The sequence below is a fragment of the Zophobas morio genome, unplaced genomic scaffold (genome assembly GCF_036711695.1).
Source record: "Zophobas morio isolate AGI-343-1 ecotype UQ-CSIRO unplaced genomic scaffold, CSIRO_AGI_Zmor_V1 ptg000008l, whole genome shotgun sequence".
NCBI classification, from domain to species: Eukaryota; Metazoa; Arthropoda; class Insecta; order Coleoptera; family Tenebrionidae; genus Zophobas; species Zophobas morio.
Genome location: NW_026972113.1, coordinates 1007466 through 1025427, shown reverse-complemented (window position 1 = coordinate 1025427; position 17962 = coordinate 1007466). Strand labels below are relative to the sequence as shown.

Sequence of the window (17962 nt, the reverse complement as noted above, 5' to 3'; positions counted from 1 at the left end):
CGGGGGCGCCAAGGGTAGATTTTCAACAATGTAAAACCTTTTCGGGGTTCCCAAATCTCTATTTAAAAATGTAGAACCTTCTCGTAGGCCCCAACTGTCTTTTTTTTAATGTAAAACCTTCTCGGGGGTTCCAACTATCTATTTTAAAAATGTAAAACCTTCTCGGGCCCGCCAAATGTAGATTTTTAACAATGTGAGACCTTCTCGAGGTTCCCCAGTTGCCTATTTAAAAATGTAGAACCTTCTCGTAGGCCCCAACTGTCTTTTTTTTTTTAATTTAAAACCTTCTCGGGGGTCCCAACTATCTATTTTAAAAATGTAAAACCTTCTCGAGGGCATCAAATGTAGATTTTTAACAATGTAAAACCTTCTCGGGGGTCCCAACTGTTTTTTTTTAATGTAAAACCTTCTCGGGGACCCCAAATGTCTTTTTTTTAATGTGAAACCTTCTCGGGGGTCCCAATTGTCTTTTTTAAAAATGTAAAACCTTCTCGAAGGCCCCAACTATCTTTTTTTAATGTGAAACCTTCTTCAAAGTCCCAACTGTCTTTTTGAAAAATGTAAAACCTTCTCGAAGGCCCCAAATATCGTTTTTTTAATCTAAAACCTTCTCGGGAGTCCCAACTGTCTATTTATAAATTTAGAACCTTCTCGTAGGCCCCAACTGTCTTTTTTTAATGTAAAACCTTCTCGGGGGTCCCAACTATCTATTTTAAAAATGTAAAACCTTCTCGCGGGGGCCAAATGTAGATTTTTAACAATGTAAAACCTTCTCGGGGTTCCCAAATGTCTATTTAAAAATGTAAAACCTTCTCGGGGCCGCCAAATGTAGATTTTTAACAATGTGAGACCTTCTCGAGGTTCCCAATTGCCTATTTAAAAATGTAGAACCTTCTCCTAGGCCCCAACTGTCTTTTTTTTTTCATGTAAAACCTTCTCGGGGGTCCCAACTATCTATTTTAAAAATGTAAAACCTTCTCGAGGGCATCAAATGTAGATTTTTAACAATGTAAAACCTTCTCGGGGGTCTCAACTGTTTTTTTTTAATGTAAAACCTTCTCGGGGACCCCAAATGTCTTTTTTTTAATGTGAAACCTTCTCGGGGGCATCAAATGTAGATTTTTAACAATGTAAAACCTTCTCGGGGGTCCCAATTGTCTTTTTAAAAAATGTAAAACCTTCTCGAAGGCCCCAACTATCTTTTTTTTAATGTGAAACCTTCTTCAACGTCCCAACTGTCTTTTTGAAAAATGTAAAACCTTCTCGAAGGCCCCAAATATCGTTTTTTTAATCTGAAACCTTCTCGGGAGTCCCAACTGTCTATTTATAAATTTAGAACCTTCTCGTAAGCCCCAACTGTCTTTTTTTAATGTAAAACCTTCTCGGGGGTCCCAACTATCTATTTTAAAAATGTAAAACCTTCTCGGGAGTCCCAACTGTCTTTTTTAAAAATGTAAAACCTTCTCGGGAGTCCCAAGTGTCTTTTTGAATAATGTAAAACCTTCTCGGGGGCGCCAAATGTAGATTTTTAACAATGTAAAACCTTCTCGGGGTTCCCAAATGTCTATTTAAAAATGTAGAACCTTCTCGTAGGCCCCAACTGTCTTTTTTTTTTAATGTAAAACCTTCTCGGGGGTCCCAACTATCTATTTTAAAAATGTAAAACCTTCTCGGGGCCGCCAAATGTAGATTTTTAACAATGTGAAACCTTCTCGAGGTTCCCAATTGTCTAATTAAAAATGTAGAACCTTCTCGTAGGCCCCAACTGTCTTTTTTTTAATGTGAAACCTTCTCGGGGGTCCCAACTGTCATTTTTTAAGAATGTGAAACATTCTCGGGGGTACCAATTGTCCTTTTTTAACAATGTAAAACCTTCTCGGGGTCGCCAAATGTAGATTTTTAAGAATGCAAAACCTTCTCGAGGGTCCCCACTACACATTTATAAAAAGGAGAAATCTTCTCGGGGGGCCCAAGTGTCTATTTAAGAATATTAAATCTTCTCGGGGCTCCCAACTGTCTTTTTTTTAAGAAGGTGAACTTTTTTTTCTATTTCACCTTCTATACATATTATTGTTTCGCTCCATAGAGGTTATCACAAAAAAGTAAAATTCCCCAAAATCAAATTTTGTAATTTGTCTCAAATATGCTTGATATATTTGATAGGTGCGAGAGAAGTTCTGTCGAAACAGCTTTCGACCAATTTTTGTTCATTGTATTGGTTATAATTATTTATGGCTGTTTTTTATGTTTTTTTCTTTGTATTTCTAGTCAGTTTTTCTATTTATGTCAAATATTTTTCTAATGTTTCTTCTTCTCTCCATCCATTTTTTGCGTTTTCTGTTGCTGTCTCATATTAAATGTCTCTAAGAGTGTTTTTTTTTTTGTTTTATTTTGTTAATTCCTTGTTTGTCTCCTTTTATCTCAATTTTTGCTCTCTGTGTTGATTATAATTTTTTTTCAACCCCATCGCGAACTTGTGTGGCGGTTCTCTTACATTCTTTTTTTTTTGGTATACAAAAATTTTAGTAAAATATGGTAAAGAAAAAAATTGTGTTTCATAAAAAATTAGATTATAAGAAACGTGTAAAATTCTTATGAGACTAAAATGCAGAAATATTGCGTTGTGCTTTACCCGTATTATCGTTGAGACAATATGTAAAAAGGAACGAAGTTAAGCTTGACCCCTGGACGTCACCACAGTATGTTAAACCCTGAAAGTGAAACTTCTGTACACACATCTCCACAAAATGTACACAAAAAAAACACAGACACAAACATCCTTCAAAACCCTTTAATTATCAGCAAATATTCCACAATTAATCACATTTTAATTTAATTCTTCGAACATCCGCTTATTCCAACTTAATGATCTTCAAACATCCATCACTGTGACTAATAAAGACAACAATGCCACATCCACGTACTTATTCAAACCTCGCTTTTTCTACAAACACTACTCCACATTACTCATAAATGAATTTCAAAGAATTCGCTTGCGCAACATCCAACAATTATTCTCCTCAAGGCGCTTCACGACATTTTTCGCATTTACAGCTTAGATAAATCGCGCTCGCGCTTCCGTCATCCGAGCTCCAGCTAATACCTTATATTGATTTAAAATCTGAATTATATCCGAGTAACATGTACCTCTACTGAAGCATGAAGTAGCGTGAGTCTAGCTACGAAAAAGAGCAACAGGAGGCGGTCACGTGGTGCACTGGACCAGCACATCCTCAGGATTTTTTCGAGAAATGTTGCAAAATAGCGTCATGACTAAGCTGTTTGAAGATGCTGGTGGAAGTGAGAGTGATTTCGTAAGTAATTGTTAGAAAAAAACAGAAGTGGTGGTTCGTTTTTTAGAGCGGCGAAAACACTATGAATATTTAAAGGTTGGAATAAAATTAAAATAATGGGGGAATAAAGCGTAATGTGCCTAGGTTTTGTCGCACTGGAATTTTTACGGCTGAGTGAACGACTCGTTTATTCCAAAGAAATATCGTTTTGGAATAAACAAGAATATTTATTTTATTAATAGTTTGTTGGAAATGTTAGGAGTCGTGTCAAGGATTTGACAAATAAAATAGCTGCGAGAAAGTTTATTACACCCAAGGATTTGTTTCGTGTTGTTATATAAATATTTATTTAAAGTGGGTGTTAACATTAGGAAAACTGTAATATTAATCAAGGTAGGTATTTATTACTCGTTTTAACTAATTTATTTAGACAAGTCACACAACGTTTATGATAATATTGATAATTGAAAATTAAAAAAAAAACAAGAGAGATTAAATAACAACATACTAACTAGATTATACAACGAATATTCACCGTAACTAACACTGTAAACTTTCCAAATGTCCTTGATCCATATATTTTGAGTTTTATGGTCTAGAATAGTGTAAGCGTGTAGTTATATTCACTAACCTACAACATTTAACTCGATTATATTCCCTCTATTAAGCCCCAAATTCACTACAAAGTAACTTTAATCGCAACAGGAAAAAAGTGTCTCAAATTTTATCTGATTTTTGTGTTCATTTTGAATTTCTCATCACTCCGAGTTTGTCCTCAAGATTCCTGTTTTTTTTTCTAAAATTTGTGTTTTTTTAACTGGAATTAATTTCTTCAAAATTCTAATTCTAGAATATATTTTTTTTTAACCCGAAACATACTGCGCCTGAGAAAATCCCCCAATCAAAAAAAAATACCATCTGCTAGAAAGCACCGGCAGTAATTCAGCTAAACTGTTATCGACATCCTGTCACACACCGTAATTAAGTCTCCTGTCGCTTTCTTTATTCGGAGTCCCCTCGAAAACACAAAGCCGAAAAAACTTTTACTTTTCCTATTAACCAAATAACGTCAAAGAAAACACTTTGTTAAATAAACAAGCCAACTTTTCTCATTTCCCCGTTTCCGTTTTCGCATGTCAAATAAAACTCGCCGGAAATTATTCATCATTCTTTCAATAAAAATATTACGTCATTTAAGGGCCCCAACGCCGGCGGCACTAATGACCAGCTACCTTCCGAATTCAGCTTGACGCTCACTGCGGAGCGCTTCCCCTCTGCTGCACCAAAAGGACATAGCAATTCGTTATAGAAAGTCGACTCATTTTTCACGTACGAAACGGTACTTATAATGTGGGAAACGCTCTCGAAAAAATCAGCTCCTTTCCCTCCAATCTAAATATTTCCGAATGCACGTTTTCAATATCGATTCGAGTTGCAAAAAACAGCGCGATTGTTACAGATGATAGACCGGAAGCGATGGAGATTTCAATAGTGGGGCAGGAAAGGTCACCGGGAATTGGATACAGAATCCGTATTTCGTTTATTTATCCCCTCTAAAAAGTTGATGACGTCATTCGGTAATAATGAAATCGTTAGTGCGCTGCCGTCTGGATTTCTAGCTGCGAACTTCGCGAGTAATAATTAGTAACAGTAAATAAGGAATGTCAGGGCATTATTTTGATTTATATTATATTGGAGCGGATTTAGTTATGTCGGAACTAATACGAGCACCGGACCGTGGCAGGACGGCAGCTGTAAAATTCACCGGAGGATAACTAGAGGCTGAGACCGTTAAACAAACATGTCATATGCTAGAAGAAATTAATTGCGTTTGTGCACATTCGAGCCGTTTCTTTGTTCGGGGTGAAGGAGGCGCTTTAGAGGTAATCAGGTTCTTTGATTTGGGGGAAAGGTCACGGAGTGTTTAATTTGGGGCTTGGAAAGTCGGACGGAGGAAGAGCAGGTAGATGGGAAGCGATTAAGTAGCTCTTTGTACGGCTTATGTTAGTTCTAGGCTGTCGATTGTGTAATAACGAAATTTTTGCTACGATCGTTATTTTTGTTTTATAATGAAATATAATTTTCTCCACGCCGTCCAATTTCAAGATCTTAACGTCCCAAAATTTAGACTTCGAAATCTCAAGATTCAATATAATGTTTTTTTTTTTGGCTCAACATCGGTACTCTATTTTTCAAAATTTAAGTTTTTTTCTGAATTCGAAATTTTATTTTTGTTTTAAAATTTGGTTCTGAAAAAACAAAATTTTGACTTTTTTTAATTTTCCAACTTTTGGATATTTCAATTTTTAATTTTCCAATTTTTGGATTTTTCACTTCGGTTTTCAAGTTTTCGTTTCTGCAATTTTTGATTTGTAAATTGTAAAATTGAGGAACGGAAAAACCAAAAGTTGAAAATTTGAAGAATTGAACAAACAAAAAATTATAAAATCGAACAAACATTGAAAACATAAAGGAAATCAGAAAACGAAAAAAGTCGGAAAAATGAAAAAAAATCAAGAACATGAAAAACTGAGGAAACAAAAATTGAAAATACCAAGAAATCGCAAAACTGAAAAACCGTAAATCGAAAAATTTAAAAATTTGAAAATCGAGAAATTGAAAAAATTAAAGTTAAAAACGAAAAATTATGAAACCGAAAGAAGCCTTGAGGACAAATTTCAAGTGATGAGAAGTCTAAAATTAATTAAAACAATTTCAGAAAAATTTTGAAACTCGGGAAATAATGACAGTCTTGAAAAAGTCAAAATTTTTGTAAAAAGCCAAATATTAAATTTTTGGGTCATTAAGATCTTGAAACTTGTTGGATTAGGGAAAATTGTCGAGAGCTTCTTGAGAATTAGTCAAAATTTTGAATAATAAACTGAAAGTTTGAATAAAGCGTCAAATTTTAGAAAAAAATCTGAAGTCTTGAGTTGAAAAGTTACGCTCAGGAAGCAAAAAGAATAAAGAAAATAGAAATGAATTAATTATAGTAAAAACGAATTTTTAATTTATACAAAAATGTAAAACCCCGTCTGAGCCTTCAAACCAGTACTAAACCTCAAGTAAGTACGCAAACATTAACATTTGAATAAACACTCCGTTTACTTTTAAATTTATACAATGAGTTTCCTAAATAACCTTCCTCTAGTTGACAATTTTGCAGTATTTTATTTATTACCTATTACGAAATATTTTTTTTTATTTTTGACGTCACAACCGCAAACCAATTAAAAAACTTGAGTTAGATGAGTCACAAAAAAACCACTACAATTCAAACTTCCATAATCTAATCCAATAACGCGCTTTTTCTTTCTATTTTTCAAAAGAACCAAAAATAGAAAATCAAACCCTCACCCTTTACCGACAATCACCCCTGCCGGCGCCGCCCTCCCGGAAGCCCAAGCACTTACCGCTGGATCCGGAACCGAGTATCCAAATTAAGGCGGCGCACTGTTCACAAAGTTAAGCGCCCATCCAAGTAAAACACACACAACACACCGCAACGGACGGAACCTCCTGGAGCTAAATCAGGACGGTACGGCGGCCTCACACCAACTTGCTGCTTGCCGCGTGCATCGGTCGCGAACGCCGCGAACGCGCTACGTCATAGCCTAGGTGCCCAGGAGGGGTCAGAGCTGTTTAGACAACCATGGAAAAGCGTGCGTGGGTGACAACATCATCATGGGATGGGAGATGGGTGCCTATGTAAGAGGGATCCATGGGGAAAATGGGAAGAGGAGGATCGGCGCAAAGCGAGAGGAAAAAGTGATTTGAATGGTCGGTGAAGCGAGGAGAATTTAACAATTTGAATTGTTTTTAATAACTTTATATTTTCGGTTTAATTATGACGTATTAATACTTATCATATTTAAATAACGTTAAGTATGTTTAAATATTGTTTACTGTGTCATGATAATTTATACTATTTTTATATTTGTCGAATACACGAGTTGCGGACTTCGATAAATTAAAACTCAAATCGTAATTACTCCATGTTCGGGCATTTTTGGAAAAATATCTGCTTTCCTTCGTGTTCAAAGCACTAACGCAAAACATTTTTATTAATATTTATTAACAATAAATTAGAAATTCGTGGACATGTGCTACTGAGCTAAAACGGACCTCCGATGTTGCTGCCACCAAACAGAAATTCTAGCCCCAAATTTACGAGTTGTCATTTTAAGTATTTTACTAAAAAAAGTCAACGGATAAGCTCCAGCCATCCGCCCTATCTAAACTGTGATTACTTTTTTTATTCGTCGTGAGACGGGGGCGGAGCTTAATTGCAAAGTTTCTATTTATCTACAAAGTGAAAACATGTTTTAAGTATCGTGTTATTGAAAAAAAATATAGACACATATTAAGAAAAAGCAACCGAAAATTATGCCCCACCCACCCACCCGGTTCTCAATTGTGAAGAAGTTTTAATTTGTTGTGAGACCGAGGGGCGGAGCTTAATTGCAAAGTTTCTATTTATCTACAAAGTGAAAACATGTTTTAAGTATCGTGTTATTGAAAAAAAAATATAGACACATATTAAGAAAAAGCAACCGAAAATTATGCCCCACCCACCCACCCGGTTCTCAATTGTGAAGAAGTTTTAATTTGTTGTGAGACCGAGGGGCGGAGCTTAATTGCAAAGTTTCTATTTATCTACAAAGTGAAAACATGTTTTAAGTATCGTGTTATTGAAAAAAAATTATAGACACATATTAAGAAAAAGCAACCGAAAATTATGCCCCACCCACCCACCCGGTTCTCAATTGTGAAGAAGTTTTAATTTGTTGTGAGACCGAGGGGCGGAGCTTAATTGCAAAGTTTCGATTTATCTACAAAGTGAAAACATGTTTTAAGTATCGTGTTATTGAAAAAAAATTATAGACACATATTAAGAAAAAGCAACCGAAAATTATGCCCCACCCACCCACCCGGTTCTCAATTGTGAAGAAGTTTTAATTTGTTGTGAGACCGAGGGGCGGAGCTTAATTGCAAAGTTTCTATTTATCTACAAAGTGAAAACATGTTTTAAGTATCGTGTTATTGAAACAAAATTATAGACACATATTAAGAAAAAGCAACCGAAAATTATGCCCCACCCACCCACCCGGTTCTCAATTGTGAAGAAGTTTTAATTTGTTGTGAGACCGAGGGGCGGAGCTTAATTGCAAAGTTTCTATTTATCTACAAAGTAAAAACATGTTTTAAGTATCGTGTTATTGAAAAAAAAATTATAGACACATATTAAGAAAAAGCAACCGAAAATTATGCCCCGCCCACCCACCCGGTTCTCAATTGTGAAGAAGTTTTAATTTGTTGTGAGACCGAGGGGCGGAGCTTAATTGCAAAGTTTCTATTTATCTACAAAGTAAAAACATGTTTTAAGTATCGTGTTATTGAAAAAAAAAATATAGACACATATTAAGAAAAAGCAACCGAAAATTATGCCCCGCCCACCCACCCGGTTCTCAATTGTGAAGAAGTTTTAATTTGTTGTGAGACCGAGGGGCGGAGCTTAATCGCAAAGTCTATTTTTCTGTACAAGAAATTACTGAGTGAAACTTGTTTGAAGTGTTATCATATTGCTTTGAGAAAAAATACTTTATTTTAGATGGAAATTTCTTGTAGAAAAATAAAATTTTCGTAGTTAAACTCAGCTTCCTCGTGCAAGACGAATAAAAAAATAATCACAATTGAGATAGGGCGGGTGGGTGGGGCATAATTTTCGGTTGTACAAAACACAAAATATAAGCCCCGCCCAGCCGCCCGATCTCAATTGTAATTAATTTTTATTTGTTGTGAGACCGGGGGGCGGAGCTTAACCGCAAAGTCCATATTTCTGTACAAGAAATTACTGAGTGAAACTTGTTTGAAGTGTTATCCTATTGTTTTGAGAAAAAATACTTTATTTTAGATGGGAATTTCTTGTAGAAAAATAAAATTTTCGTAGTTAAACTCAGATTCCTCGTCCAAGACGAATAAAAAAATAATCACAATTAAGACAGGGCCGGTGGGTGGGGCATAATTTTCGGTTGTAAATAACACAAAATATAAGCCCCGCCCACCCGCCCGATCTCAATTGTAATGAATTTTTTATTTGTTGTAAGACCGGAGGGCGGAGCTTAATCACAAAGTATATATTTTTATACAACAAATTACTGAGTGAAACTTGTTGAAGTGTTATCATATTGTTTTGAGAAAAAATACTTTATTTTAGTTGGGAATTTCTTGTAGAAAAATAAAATGTTCGTAGTTAAACTCAGCTTCCCCGTTCAAGACGAATAAAAAAATAATCACAATTGAGATAGGGCGGGTGGGTGCGGCATAATTTTCGGTTGTACAAAACACAAAATATAAGCCCCGCCCACCCGCCCGATCTCAATTGTAATGAATTTTTTATTTGTTGTGAGACCGGGGGGCGGAGCTTAACCGCAAAGTCCATATTTCTGTACAAGAAATTACTGAGTGAAACTTGTTTGAAGTGTTATCATATTGTTTATGAGAAAAAATACTTTATTTTAGATGGAAATTTCTTGTAGAAAAATAAAATTTTCGTAGTTAAACTCAGCTTCCTCGTTCAAGACGAATTAAAAAATAATCACAATTGAGATAGGGCGGGTGGGTGGGGCATAATTTTCGGTTGTAAAAACACAAAATATAAGCCCCGCCCACCCGCCCGATCTCAATTGTAATGAATTTTTTATTTGTTGTGAGACCCGGGGGCGGAGCTTAACCGTAAAGTCCATATTTCTGTACAAGAAATTACTGAGTGAAACTTGTTTGAAGTGTTATCATATTGTTTTGAGAAAAAATACTTTATTTTAATTAGGAATTTCTTGTAGAAAAATAAAATTTTCGCGGTTAAACTCAGCTTCCTCGTTCAAGACGAATAAAAAAATAATCACAATTGAGATAGGGCGGGTGGGTGGGGCATAATTTTCGGTTGTAAAAACACAAAATATAAGCCCCGCCCACCCACCCGATCTCAATTGTAACGAATTTTTTATTTGTTGTGAGAGCGGGGGCGGAGCTTAACCGCAAAGTCCACATTTCTGTACAAGAAATTACTGAGTGAAACTTGTTTGAAGTGTTATCCTATTGTTTTGAGAAAAAATACTTTATTTCAGTTGGGAATTTCTTGTAGAACAATAAAATTTTCGCAGTTAAACTCAGCTTCCTCACTCAAGACGAATAAAAAAATAATCACAATTGAGATAGGGGGGTGGGTGGGGCATAATTTTCGGTTGTAAAAAAACACAAAATATAAGCCCCGCCCACCCGCCCGATCTCAATTGTAATGAATTTGTTATTTGTTGTGAGACCGGGGGGCGGAGCTTAACCGCAAAGTCCATATTTCTGTACAAGAAATTACTGAGTGAAACTTGTTTGAAGTGTTATCCTATTGTTTTGAGAAAAAATACTTTATTTTAGATGGGAATTTCTTGTAGAAAAATAAAATTTTCGCAGTTAAACTCAGCTTCCTCGTTCAAGACGAATAAAAAAATAATCACAATGGAGATAGGGCGGGTGGGTGGGGCATAATTTTCGGTTGTACAAAAACACAAAATATAAGCCCCGCCCACCCGCCCGATCTCAATTGTAATGAATTTTTTATTTGTTGTGAGACCGGGGGGCGGAGCTTAACCGCAAAGTCCATATTTCTGTACAAGAAATTACTGAGTGAAACTTGTTTGAAGTGTGGTATTGTTTTAAGAAAAAATGGGGAATGAAGAAGAGAAAAAAACTTTTTTCTTTGAAGAACACATTATTTTACATGGTAATTTCTTGTAGAAAAATAAAATTTTCGCAGTTAAACTCCGCCTCCTGACTCAAGACGAATAAAAAAAAATAATCACAATGGAGAGAGGTCGGGTGGGCGGGGCGTATATTTTGACTGTTTCTGTTAATATAATTAATCTTCTTTTCACAACAAGAAACTTAAAACATGTTTAAAATGGTAAACTTTTGTAGACAAATGTGGATTTTGCATTTAAGCTCCGCCCCTCGATCTGACGACGATTGAAAAATTCATCACAACTTAGATAGGCGCGGGTAGGGGGGGGGGGAGCTTAATTATGCGCTTCTTTTCTAAATATATAATTATATTTTCTTTCAACAACACGATACTCAAAACATGGTAATTTCTGGTAGACAAATAAGGATTTTTCAATTAAGCTCCGCCTTCCCGGCTTGCGACCAATAAAAAAAGTCATCACAATTTGAATGAGGCCGGGTGGGCGGTTTTATATTACGCCTTAGTTTTTTCTTAATATACTCGTACGTACAGTTATTTTTTAGTAAGAAGAAAGTTAAAACATGTTTAAAATGGTAAATTTTTGTAAAGAAATCCAGATAATTAAGCTCCGTCCTTCGAACTAACAACAAATGAAAAATTCATCACAACTAAGGTAGGGGCGGGTGGGTGGGGCTTAATCATCCGCTTAATTTTCTAAATATATAATATTTTTATTTTGCAATAACACGAGACTTCAAACATAATTCTAAACTCAAATTTAGCATTTGATATTTTAAGTATTTTATTGTTGAAAAACGAAAAAAAGTCAATGAATAGGCCCCACCCACCCGCCACATTTTAGTTGTGATTAATTTTTTTATTCGTCGTGAGACGGGAGGCGGAGCTTAATTGCCAAGTTTACATTTCTCTACAAAAAAAACATGTGCTATCGTGTTGTTGGAAGAAACTTATTGATTATGGACATATGTTCAAAAAAAAAAACAAAAATTATGCCCCACCCACCCACCCCGATCTCAATTGTGATGAATTTTTTATTTGTTGTGAGACCGGGGACGGAGCTTAATCGCAACGTATATATTTTTGTACAAGAAATTACTGAGTGAAACTTGTTTGAAGTATTATCGTATAGGAAATGAAGAAGAGAAAAAGACTTTTTTCTTTGAAGAACGCATTGCTTTAGATGGTGATTTCTTGTAGAAAAATAAAAATTTGGCAGTTAAAATCAACCTCCTGGCTTAAGATGAATAAAAAATTTAATCACAATGGGGATAGGGTGGGTGGGCGGGGCTTATATTTTGTGTATTTTTCTTAACGTACATAGTCTTCTTTTTACAACAAGAAACCTAAAACTTTTAAAATGGTAAAGACAAATACGGATTTTGCAATTAAGCTCCGCCCCTCCATCTGACAACGAATGAAAAATTTATCACGATTCGAATAGGGGTGGGTGGGTGGTGCTTATAATGAGAGTATGAATTTAGAATAGAAAACTTTTAGCCAATTTTATGTAATACGTTCTAAAAAAAAACGAAAGCCTTGTTATACTTGGTTTATTCATCATTGAATTTCCACCTTGCACAAATAACTCCTTCGATGAATACCATTAATTCGTATTGTTCTTATGCAAGAATGTCTTGTACCTACCACACACGACTGACACACACTCTTACCATTTACATCAAACCCAATGCACCGTGGATATTGTAGTTATCAGTGTCACGTTGTTAATTAATTAGGTATCACCATTAACCAAATCTGCATACTAATACAATGATTTAAACCGACGTGATGCACTATGGGTTCGAAAGTGAATTATAGAGAAATCTCATGCATGACCACGGAGGATAAACCGTTCCAATAATTATAGACAGTAATCTAATCCCCATTTTTCTGCCACAATCCTTATTAAATTACACTTTCTGTAACCCCGCAAAGACAATGAAAATTTCTCTTTTTTGCAAGCCGATCATAATTATTTCGATCTAGTTTAACGAGATGTGGAGCATCTCGAGGATTCTCACAGACGTCGCAACCTTTTTCTTCGTCCTGAAGGAAAAAGCATCCGTTAAATTGAAACGTGTTGTTTTGTGGAATGCAATAATTTCGTTGACAAGACTGATACATTCTGCTGAATTTTAATTGCGCAACTTGATTGTTTGATGCAGGAGCCTTGAAAGTGGTACATTTTAATTGCCGAGTAACTGGTTCTTAAGCTTTCGCCAAACAATGCGATTTTGGCGCAACTGGATTTGAAATGTTGTTATATATAAGTTCAGGGATAACGAGATTGCTACATGATCCGAAAGTGTTGTTTGCCTTTCTTCATTTGTGAGGTGTTGGGTTTTTACAAGTGATTTGAGCTAATTTTGTCGTGTAAAATATCCACTGTATTTTCCTTGTTTTACATAATAATGTAAAGGAAATTTTTTTTGGAAAGGTAGCGGCACGTTTTTGAAAGCACAGCCAGCACATGTCAAGAGAGTGTAACCTTGTGGATTTAAAAACATTTCCCGCAACAATTACTTTTACCAACGACATTTAAAATTAAAATCCAGAACTCTCAAAGGTATGAAAAAAAAAAAAAAATTTAAGCGTATTAAGATGTAAGGAGACGTGTCTTCATCCTGTTGTTCGCATAAAGTTCTTAAAAATGTCCAGATTTATACTATCTGATCAATAAAACTGGTTTTGTATGGGTAATCATCCCCACCAACAACTTGATGACGTTATCCAATTGAATACTATACAAAAATCTACTCCTATACTTGGCATAGCTAAACATGTTTTCGGTTTCTTGTTGGAAAAAGAAGACTTCGTATATTAAGAAAAAAGGGGACAAAATATAAGCCCCGCCCACCCACCCCTTCTCGATTGTGATGAATATTTTATTCATTGTGAGCTGAAGGGCGGAGTTTGGTTACAAAATCCTCGTTTCTCTATAAGAAATTACCATATGACATTCATCACAATTGAGACTGGGGCGGGTGGGTGGGGCTTAATTTTCGTTTTCCTTTTAATATATAGAGTTTTCTTTCAATAACAGGATAGTTAAACATGTTTTCAGTTTCTTGTTGAATCGTTGTTGACACCAATTTTCGGTCGATTAAGCCAATTTTAACCACTTTTTTGGAAAATTTTTGGAAATTTTGAATTCATTTCGCGCGTTTATTAGACCAGATATCGGGACGACGATTTCAGAATCGTAACTAGCGGAAGATTATCTACAATTTGACACCAATTTTCGGTCGATTAAGCCAATTTTAACCAGTTTTTTGGAAAATTTTTGGAAATTTTGAATTCATTTTGCGCCTTTATTACACCAGATACCGTGGCGGCGCTTTCAGAATCGTAACTAGCGGAAGATTATCTACAATTTGATACCAATTTTTGATCGATTAAACGAATTTTAACCACTTTTTTGGAAAATTTTTGGAAATTTTGAATATATTTTGCGCGTTTATTAGACCAGATACCGTGGCGGCCCTTTCAGAATCGTAACTAGCGGAAGATTATCTACAATTTGACACCAATTTTTGGTCAATGAAACCAATTTTAACCACTTTTTTGGAAAATTTTTGGAAATTTTGAATGCATTTTGCGCCTTTTTTAGACCATATACCGCGGCGGCGCTTTCAGAATCGTAACTAGCGGAAGATTATCTACAATTGGACATGAATTTTTGGTCGATTAAACCAATTTTAACCACTTTTTTGGAAAATTTTTGGAAATTTTGAATCACATTTTGCGCCTTTATTAGACCAGATACCGCGGTGGCGCTTTCAGAATCGTAATTAGCGGAGGATTATCTACAATTTGACACCGAATTTCGATGGATTAAACCAATTTTAACCATTTTTTTGGAGAATTTTTGGAAATTTTGAATGCATTTTGCGACTTTATTAGACCAGATACCGCGGCGGCGCTTTCAGAATCGTAACTAGCGGAAAATTATCTACAATTTGACACCAATTTTTGGTCAATGAAACCAATTTTAACCACTTTTTTGGAAAATTTTTGGAAATTTTGAATGCATTATGCGCCTTTTTTAGACCATATACCGCGGCGACGCTTTCAGAATCGTAACTAGCGGAAGATTATCTACAATTGGACATGAATTTTTGGTCGATTATACCAATTTTAACCACTTTTTTGGAAAATTTTTGGAAATTTTGAATCACATTTTGCGCCTTTATTAGACCAGATACCGGGGTGGCGCTTTCAGAATCGTAATTAGCGGAGGATTATCTACAATTTGACACCAAATTTCGATCGATTAAACCAATTTTAACCATTTTTTTGGAGAATTTTTGGAAATTTTGAATGCATTTTTCGACTTTATTAGACCAGATACCGCGGCGGCGCTTTCAGAATCGTAACTAGCGGAAAATTATCTACAATTTGACACCAATTTTTGGTCAATGAAACCAATTTTAACCACTTTTTTGGAAAATTTTTGGAAATTTTGAATGCATTTTGCGCCTTTATTACACCAGATACCGTGGCGGCGCTTTCAGAATCGTAACTAGCGGAAGATTATCTACAATTTGATACCAATTTTTGATCGATTAAACCAATTTTAACCACTTTTTTGGAAAATTTTTGGAAATTTTGAATTTATTTTGCGCGTTTATTAGACCAGATACCGCGGCGGCCCTTTCAGAATCGTAACTAGCGGAAGATTATCTACAATTTGCCACCAATTTTTGGTCAATGAAACCAATTTTAACCAGTTTTTTGGAAAATTTTTGGAACTTTTGAATGCATTTTGCGCCTTTTTTAGACCATATACCGCGGCGGCGCTTTCAGAATCGTAACTAGCGGAAGATTATCTACAATTGGACATGAAGTTTTGGTCGATTAAACCAATTTTAACCACTTTTTTGGAAAATTTTTGGAAATTTTGAATCACATTTTGCGCCTTTATTAGACCAGATACCGCGGTGGCGCTTTCAGAATCATAATTAGCGGAGGATTATCTACAATTTGACACCAAATTTCGATCGATTAAACCAATTTGAACCATTTTTTTGGAGAATTTTTGGAAATTTTGAATGCATTTTGCGAGATTATTAGACCAGATACCGCGGCGGCGCTTTCAGAATCGTAACTAGCGGAAAATTATCTACAATTTGACACCAATTTTTGGTCAATGAAACCAATTTTAACCACTTTTTTGGAAAATTTTTGGAAATTTTGAATTCATTTTTCGCGTTTATTAGACCAGATACCGCGGCGGCGCTTTCAGAAACGTAACTAGCGGAAGATTATCTACAACTTGACACCAATTTTCGGTCGATTAAACCAATTTTAACCACTTTTTTGGAAATTTTTTGGAAATTTTGGATTCATTTTGCGCGTTTATTAGACCAGATTTTGGGACGACGATTTCAAAATCGTAACCAGCGGAAGATTATCTACAATTTGACACCAATTTTCGGTCGATTAAACCAATTTTAACCACTTTTTTGGAAAATTTTTGAAAATTTTGAATTTATTTTTCGCGTTTATTAAACCAGATACCGCGGCGGCCCTTTCAAAATCGTAACCAGCGGAAGATTATCTACAATTTGACACCAATTTTCGGTCGATTAAACCAATTTTAACCACTTTTTTGGAAAATTTTTGAAAATTTTGAATTTATTTTTCGCGTTTATTAAACCAGATACCGCGGCGGCGCTTTCAGAATCGTAACTAGCGGAAGATTATCTACAATTTGACACCAATTTTTGGTCGATTAAACCAATTTTAACCACTTTTTTGGAAATTTTTTGGAAATTTTGGATTCATTTTGCGCGTTTATTAGACCAGATTTCGGGACGACGATTTCAAAATCGTAACCAGCGGAAGATTATCTACAATTTGACACCAATTTTTGGTCAATTAAACCAATTTTAACCACTTTTTTGGAAAATTTTTGGAAATTTTGAATTCATTTTTCGCGTTTATTAGACCAGATACCGCGGCGGCGCTTTCAGAAACGTAACTAGCGGAAGATTATCTACAACTTGACACCAATTTTCGGTCGATTAAACCAATTTTAACCACTTTTTTAGAAAATTTTTGGTTTTGTTTAGTTTGGTTACAAAATTCTCGTTTCTCTACAAGAAATTCCCATATGAAATTCATCACAATTGAGATTATATTTTTTGTTTTTCTAATCTCTTCCAAAAATAAAACACCTGAAACGTTTAAGAGACTTTTACATTCCTACAAAAAAAAACACTAGGGATCAATAACATTTTTTTTAATTATTTTCAAATCCTTTTTAAAAAATAAAACACTAAAGACGCAAAGATTCTTTTAAATTAAAAAAAAGAGTCCGAGCTCCTCTGAGATTCTTAATTTTCTTTTTCCAAACTAAATACAAAAACTCTCAAAGGTCTTTTAAATTTCTTTAAAATAAAAGACACAAGGCCAGAGGGATCCTTCACATTGGTAAAACAATGCACCAAGGGCCCCTAAAATTTTTGACATTCTTTGAAAAATAGAACTCCAGAGCTCCCCGAGTTCTTTTTCAAATTTCTTTCAAAAACAGAACATTTAAAACCCCAAAGACTTCTAGATTCTTACAAAAAAAGACACTAGGAATCAATCAAATTAAAAAGCGACTCCGAGCCCCTCTGAGATTCTATTTTTTTTTTTCAAAACGAAATACAAAAACTTCCAAAAATGTTTTAAAATTCTTAACAAAAAACACAGAAGCTCACAAGATATATTCTTAAAAAATACCAAAAAGCCTTAAAATTTCTTCAAATTCTTTCAAGAACAAATCACGAGGAGTCCCTCAGATCTTTTCAAATTCTTAAAATAAAACACCAGATTTTTAATTCTGACGAATTTTAGGTGCCTTATATGCTTTGTTTTTGGAAGAAATATATCTAGGACCTCTGATGCTTTGTTTTCGAAAGAATTC

The 17962-nt window shown here is 35.0% G+C and overlaps 1 protein-coding gene across 1 annotated transcript in view; it reads right to left on the bottom strand.

Annotated features, from left to right (window-relative positions):
• The window catches only part of Pot (papillote), a 99099-nt gene extending 92233 nt beyond the window's left edge, over positions 1 to 6866 (bottom strand). Inside the window, exon 1 of the mRNA XM_064050233.1 lies at positions 6707 to 6866. The gene's annotated coding sequence lies outside the window, so the exon portion shown is untranslated. The remainder of the gene's footprint in view (positions 1 to 6706) is intronic.
• Between the last annotated feature and the right edge of the window lie 11096 nt (positions 6867 to 17962).